This window comes from Teleopsis dalmanni, chromosome 1 (genome assembly GCF_002237135.1).
Source record: "Teleopsis dalmanni isolate 2A chromosome 1, ASM223713v2, whole genome shotgun sequence".
Taxonomy (NCBI): domain Eukaryota; kingdom Metazoa; phylum Arthropoda; class Insecta; order Diptera; family Diopsidae; genus Teleopsis; species Teleopsis dalmanni.
Window position 1 is genome coordinate 63,581,977 of NC_051846.1, and position 8,121 is coordinate 63,590,097.

Sequence of the window (8,121 nt, forward strand, 5' to 3'; positions counted from 1 at the left end):
TGAAAGTACCAGTTATCGCGCGTTTATTTTTCTTAGCATTTTACATCATCAGCCAACAAAAACTTATATTGTCAAGGCATCAAATGCTATAGAACTATACGACTGACTGAACAAATTTCTAAACATTCATAGCTGTTTATACGTTAACATCAATTTCTTCAATAAATTTTTATTTAAAGCTGCAATTTTAGAAGGGAAGTTGCATACGAGTCAAGCGGGGTCATGTCAGGTAGTAATAGTGCTTTTTCGATCAGTTGATCTTTGTTTTACCAGGAATGGTTTTGAGTCATCGCTGAACCCTCAAAATTATAATTACGTGAACAACTGATTTCAACAGATCGCGCTTGAATTTAATATCTTAAGTATATACGAAAGATATATATTTATATCATTATTCAAAATCATTTCTTTAGCAACTGCTGGTTAATAATAACTCTTTCGAATATGTGAAATAAAAATAATTAATTGAAAATTATCAATAATTTTATATAAAATATCTTCTTTACGGATACTTATGTATTATATATTATGTACCATATATTATATTCGTCAGATATGTCAAAGTTTCAATATTGAATTTCTTACATTTAAGCAACCATTCATCCATGCATATACTTATTGCCTAGGAAAAGATGAACCTACATTTATTAAAAATAATCTCTGATAAGAATAATAAATTTGTGTATATAATTTTTTTTTGTTTTTGCGGAAAGATAAATTTATGAGAAAAAATAAAATTAATTTAATTTTTACGTGTAGCAGTTTTGGCACCAATAATTCATATAGTAAATATTCTGCTCGAGAAAACCAACGGAAGGGAAAAACTTTGGAAATTTTTCCTAGAAGAGTGAAATATTGTTTATACAATATTTTTCATTACTTTTGTAAATTTTCTTATTATTTTTTTATATTATGCCAGCTCACGTGTGTTTTATGTCAGTTTAAGCAGCCTTGGCGGATATTTTGAAAGCGGAATTTTACGACTTTTTCCCATAACGAAATTTTTTCCTTTGACTGCCAATGCAATACGAGGCTGTCAGACTGTTTGGCGTTAAAATGTACACAACTTGAAAACATAAACAAAATATATTTTAAAAATAAAAAGAAAATATTATTTCTTTACTTAAAGTCGTTACGTTTAATTAAATTTTTTTATTAGTTTACTTTTAGAAAACTGTAAAACTAACTTCACATTATAAAATATGAAAAATTCTTACATAAAAAATCAAGAACAAACATTTATTTTTAAATTAATATTAATACCAATGTTTACATATAAATTTATAATAATTGCTGACATGCTAGTAAAATATATATATTGCCCATTTTTGTAATAGAAAAATTTATTTCCATTATTGTATCACAAAAATATTTATCTATTTGACCACTGGGAGAATATGATAATCAAATATCGTAAGGAACTAGAATATAAAAAAATTAAATAATATAAATATTTGTTATATTCTGCATATATATATTTATATAAAAAATTGTCTATAACTGTAATTTCTGTAATAATTTATATTGTTGATATATTAATATTTGTCATATTTCAATATAGCTCCATTGGCAATTTGCTCTTGTTTTGGTGTGATAAGCCTTAAGGATATTTGAATTTTAATTTACATAAAACTAAATATAAATTTCACATTTTTTTAAAAATTTTTCTAATATACACTAAATTGATATTTCCATTAATTTGAAGTGAACGTTAAAGGCAATTTAGGCCCATAAACGTTTTTAATTGCCTACATGGAACGCATATGCCACACATAGTTCAGTGCTTATAACCAGTAAATATTTTTCAAACCGTATACTATTTTTTCCCGATTAAACACAAAAAAAAGTTAAGTAAATAAAATAATATAATTATTAAATTTTGATTGATCTTACCAACTATGAAATGTCGAACAAACCGTAATTAATTTTTGATACAAAATTATGGCTTGAAGCTGCTAAAATGTAAAATCTTTACAAACTTCATATTAAGACATTAAGACTATAAATTTTTAAATTCAAATTAAATTTTAATTAAATGATTTTATCGAAGTGGGCGTTACAAATTGTAGGTTTACACCACCAAGCACACCTTCAACCGGGTTCTTGCAGTGCAACTGCCTTTCAATTCAACAGTCAATCGAACTTGAAGCTCTTGATAGCAGGCACCATAATCGTCAAATTTAATTACAACCAAAATTTTGATTTTAGATGCTGTCAGACAGACCGTTTGAAATTTTATTTTGATAAAAATGTTAAAATTGACATTCTTCAAACTAAAAATGAACCACAATTTTGACAATTTTGCTGAAAATTGCATTTTTTTTTTTTTTGGTTAAACTCATATGAGGTTCTGTGTTAAAAATCAACTCGTTCTTTATAGATTTATAACATTTTTTTTGGAATTTTAAATTAATTACTTTTGGTAATATTTCTCAAAATATTCACTTAATTTAAAAAATTCACTTATTTTAACAATTTTGTATTTGCAAAATAGTTTTCATGATTTTAATAAAAACATCTTTAAAATAGAGAGTTCATTTGAGTTAATATTAGATGATAAATAGGCCTTTTCTTTTGTTAGCATATCACAAAAGAACAACCGCTTATTTTAAAAATAACATATGAAACAACAACACTGCTGGCTTATTTAGTCCAACCTTTTTGAAACCGCTTAATTAATCAGCTGCTTATCAGCCGCCTGATTGCCAAGACTAAAAATTCGTCTAATGTGAACGATTTTTGAAAGTATGTACAAAATTTCCAGTTAGCTGTTATTCACATTATTATTGCTATTATGTTGAAGCTACTTGAAACAGTGCACTTGAGCACTTTTATTCTTTCTTAACCTGAGGTATTTTTAAAACCCCTCTTTACACCTTCACTGGATTATTGTTCATCACTTCATCAGACTAAGGAATAACTGACCTCAGATCTGCATACCTGATATTTGATAACGCGATGTTGGTAAGTCTGTCAATTTTCGCAAATAATTTTAGGACTCTATTCTCCTTTATGAATTTTTTGATGGGATCAATCTTGAGGTCCCTGAGGATGTCATTCGTCCTAATGTACCATGGTAGTTTGAAAAGTCTTCTAAGGGCCTGGTTTTGTGCAATTTCTTGCTGGCGAATAGTAGTGTTTGAAGCTTTGTTGAACGCTACACAACCATATAGAAGTGACGGACGAATTATTTCGTTATATATCAGCTTCCTGTTCTTAGCATTGAGATTTTCATTTCTAAATAGCGGTTGGAGGTGATGAAGAATTTTGGCACAGCTAATTCTTTTCAGTTGAACATGTTTAAGCCATGTAAATAGTGTGTCCAGGGTGATACCGAGATATTCAACGTTATCCTCCCAGTTTATTACCATATCACCCACTCTCACTCTCGACGGATTCTGTCTCCACTTAAGCGTTATAAACGTTATTCTTTTTCGAAACTTTAACCTTAAATTTTATTATGTGTTATATATGCAATAAACTTAACAAAAGTCGCAGCAATTTCAGAGTTGGCATCACAACTAGTGCTTATGTTGTTCTTTTTCGACATGCTTACAAAAGAAAAGGCTAATTGTAGTAACTGTTTTGTATGTAAATATGAATAAAATAAGAAGTTTTGAAATAATTTATTCTTATCTTTATTAGTTCAAATTTGTCTAGACAGGTTTATTAGTTAGTTCAGACAGGTCAGTACGGAAGTTGAAATACATACTAGACAGTAGTAGCAAAGCGGAAAAATGAAAAAAAAGAAAAGCGAAAAAAGAGAAAAATAAAAAATAAGTGCACGAATATTTATTAGTTAAGATTTTTCTATAGCTCCTTTATGTACTTAGTTTTACTTTTCTTTTCTAAATTTTTGTCTAGAAAATTTTTATTTTAAATTTCAAGCTCAATGATTACGTACTAAACATAATCGCTAAAAGCAAATCATTCGATGTAAATAGTGAAATCTAAACATATAAATAATTTAAATGTATAGTATAGCTGTCGTTTATGTGTCTCTTCGAATACAACACTGCAAGTGAATTTGTAGGTGTTACAATAAGTTAGAACAATACGAGTCAAGTACGGTATTGGATCAGACATCTAAGATAAAACAGCCCTCCAAATCTATGCTTCAAATTTGGCAGGGTGTTTAAAATTATATAAAATTAATACAAATAATTAAATTTAAATAATTTTTCCAAAGACCATTATTGATTTGTATCCCATCTATTCTAGTAAATTCAATTAATTACAATAAAATATTGTTGTTATAATTTGTGATTGTGTGTTCCTTTCTTAATATAGGTTCGGTTGAGCTGACAGGCCAAAAAGGTCACGTGTAGACGATTAAGATCCATTGCGATACCGGATCAGAGCCTTATTTCAAGCTATACTCTTTTTTAATACAAGTTCTATTTTAAAAATTTTCTCACGTAAATACAAAAAACTGACGCATAAAGGGTACTTCAGTTTTGGTTGAATTGAAGCGAAATTTTTTTTTTGTCTCTTATAAATCATTTTTCTATGAATACGTTTTAACATATAAGTACTCATAATGTCCGCTGCTTAATAGCATAGTTTAGAACATTATGAAAACATTTTCATACCAAACATTTAATCATATAAATAACTGGCAGATACTTAACAAGGATTTCAGATATAAAATTTTGCGATTGTGTGATTTTATGACACTTAAAGTATCATGATGAGAACTTAATTTTCGTTTATATAATTTTAAATAACACTGATCCCTACTTAATGACTTTTTGACTTCGAAGATTCTTCGCACACGAAATGCACTACAATACAAACTAAGACGCAACTCAAGATATATGAGTACATCATAAGCTTATGTCTACATATACGTATTAACCCATGGCTTACTCACAAGCATTGAACGAAAGATTGTCTGCGACCGAAAAAGACGCACACTCGACGCAGTGCTACTTCACGTAAGCCGTCATTGTTGTCATAAAATTCCACTTATTATGTTGGCCATTAATTTTACAGCTAAGACGATGGCTTCTTTGTGTTTTTACTTGAATCAAGCACTTGGTCAGTTGGTTGGTACGTTGGTTCGCCGGTTCACTGGTTTGCTAAATCGCTGTTTTGCTACTCAGAAAACGCACTCTGACTTGTTGTAGGTTGTCTAGACTTGTGAGGAGGTACGTAGTTAATTGTCTTATGCTCAACTGAGCTTGGAACGATCCACAGCAACTTAATTTGGCATCTCTTTGTTGGCAGCGTTTAATTTTCGCAACTTTATACTAAGTCGCGGAAACTTAAAATGCCTTTTCGCGCTTTGAGAACCGAGAACTTTATGAGAATTAAATGCGTAAGAATCTATATTTATTATTATATAATAATTTTTAGTTTTTATGCTGAGAAATAAAACTCATTAGTGTTAACAACGGTAAAACATTATAATACTTCTTACGTATAGAGATAAACAAACAAACAAACAAAACAAAAAAAGCCAACGAAGACGAATATTGGATATCGATAATTTACCTTACCTAACTGTAAAATTGTAAACTCTTAAAAGTTTTTATTTGTTTCTTGTGTAGTGTATAGTGCATACTGTATGGTAAAGAAATTAAAGATTTATGGTTTAACATCTATCCATTTATACCAGTACGTATGTGAAAAAAGTGCACACAGAGGAGGGATTGGCTTCCTCTAAGCATTATTTAATAGTTAAAGAAATTTAAATGCATTTTGTAATTTGTATTTGTAAAACTTTAAAAACTACATTTATACAATTCAAACAAAAACAAACACTAACAATTTATGTAGTTAAATTTGCAACAAAAGTTGTTATTATTGCCAAATAAAAAAAAAATTCGTATTTACACAAAAACACAAAATTTCTTTTGAGTATCTTTTGCTTAGCCTCTGCCTCTTTACTGTCATTAAACTCAATCATATATTATAAAATTTACTTATAACTTGATTGTTTGCCATAAATTTTGCAATAAAGCTACACAAAATTGTTAATTACAGTAAATTTTTGTTATTGCTTATTGTTATTTAATTTCAGCTATTGTCATAAAACGGAAAAACACATCAATTCTATTAAGTATTCATCAGCCTCCTTATAACTCTCATAACTAAAATTTGATTTACGTTGTTCACTTTGAGAATCCTTTGCTTTACTTTATTATTTTATCTGCTTCAGCCAAGACAACAAAATCAATTCCCAAGAACATAAAATTCAGACATAAATATGCTCTAAACCAGTGCTTCCCAATCGGTGGTCCGCAAGATGGTTAGATAGGGGTAGATACATAATTTGTAGTTTGCCCACTTAGACCTCACTTATTAGAAAATAAGCACAAGAAATTTCTAAGTAATTATATACCTATTTTATAGTCTATATATGGTAATGTACCTATGCACTTATACAATTCATTATACATAATACCATAGATATTAAAATAATCATATCGTTTTTTATTCTTAAACTACGTGGTCGCTACTAAAACCAAAAATATCATAGTGGTCCTTGGTTAAACGAAATGTTGGGAACTACTGATCTAAACAAAGAAGACTTCTCAATATAGAGCGAGTCCAATTATCTTCAGTATAGGATGTCGAAGTAACTACATCTATAAACAAACTCTGTGTTGTTATAACAATTACTCAAGTTTTATTCAAAACTTAAACAAGATTTATTTTATTTTCATCCGCTTGAATGTAAATTTTTTTTATTAAAGTATTAAAATATATAAGGTATATTTCAACTTCTACTTTGGAGAAAAAAACTCAAAAAAAATTTTAATAATATAATCCATTTGCGATTTTCAATATGAATACACATGTTTAGTAATTGTAGTAATTGGTTTTAAATGCTTAAATTCTGAAAGAGCATCATCACTTGTAAATAATTAAAATTAAATAAAGAGATTTTCGAAAAGTAGTCAAGTACAACAAAAAATTTTTAAAGAGGTTTTTTCGAACAGTAGTGAAATACAACAACAAAAATTTTATGTTTTTATATTCTTTTAATTAATTGAATTTTTGGCTGACCGTACAGCTGTTTCGAGTATGGTCAGTCAAAAATTCAATTAATTAATATACAATTAAAATAATATAAAAAAATAAAATTTTTGTTATTGTATTTCACTACTGTTCGAAAAACCCTCTTTATGAAATATAACAAATTTGCTATTAAAAAAATACTAGTCACTTTCGTCTGGAAAATTTAACGTTAAATTACAACTTATATTCACAAAAATTTTTTTATATTATTTTAATTAATTGAATTTTTGGAGGACCACACACCTGTTTCAGTGGTCTTGGAGTTATTTGTTATATTTAATTATTCGTAAATAATTTTCTGAGACTGCAAGTATCAAGAGTTGAAGTCATGCCCTGCCAAATTTGAAGCTCAGAGTCAGTTTTCATTAGCCAACTAACCTTAAGCAGTACTAGATTAGTCTGTTCGAACTTGAAGTTTTGTTAATTTGCTGTGAAAGTTCATTAACAAATTCACTTGCTGTGTTTTATTAGATCGAACTCATAAAGCAGCTGTTGAATGACTCAATAATATATATAATAATATTTTTTTTTTGTTTTGAAATATTCATACATTTAATTATTGTAACTTCTCCTACAATGAGACTAACAATAAGTTTTAAAATCTTATCACTAATTAGATAATATTACAATTTTTCTTTTATCTATACATTGTACAATATAAAATGAAATAAGTAGACTTTACATCATGGCCTTCCCATAAATCAATGGGTTAAATTTCACTGGAGTTTAATAATAAACATTTTATGAAATGTTTATTAAGAACGCAATTAAACTTTATCAGATTACTAAAAAGAAGAGTGGGGTATTTACTTAAAGCTATTAAATGTTAACGATCGGTCAACTCTTTTCGGGCGGTAAGTAGTGGATAGATGTGCAAGACTCCTAGCTAAAGGGTTAACATGTTCTGTCAGCCTTTTATTGTATTTTTTTTCTTATATTGTCAAATTCAGCTTTAACTAAGGGAATTTGTAGATCTCGGTGAATATTTTCATTCCTAATGTACCATGGTGCACCAGTGATTATTCTAAGTATTTTTGACTGAGCTCTTTGGATAATTTTAATATTTGAAGTACTAACAGTACCAAATAGCTGGAA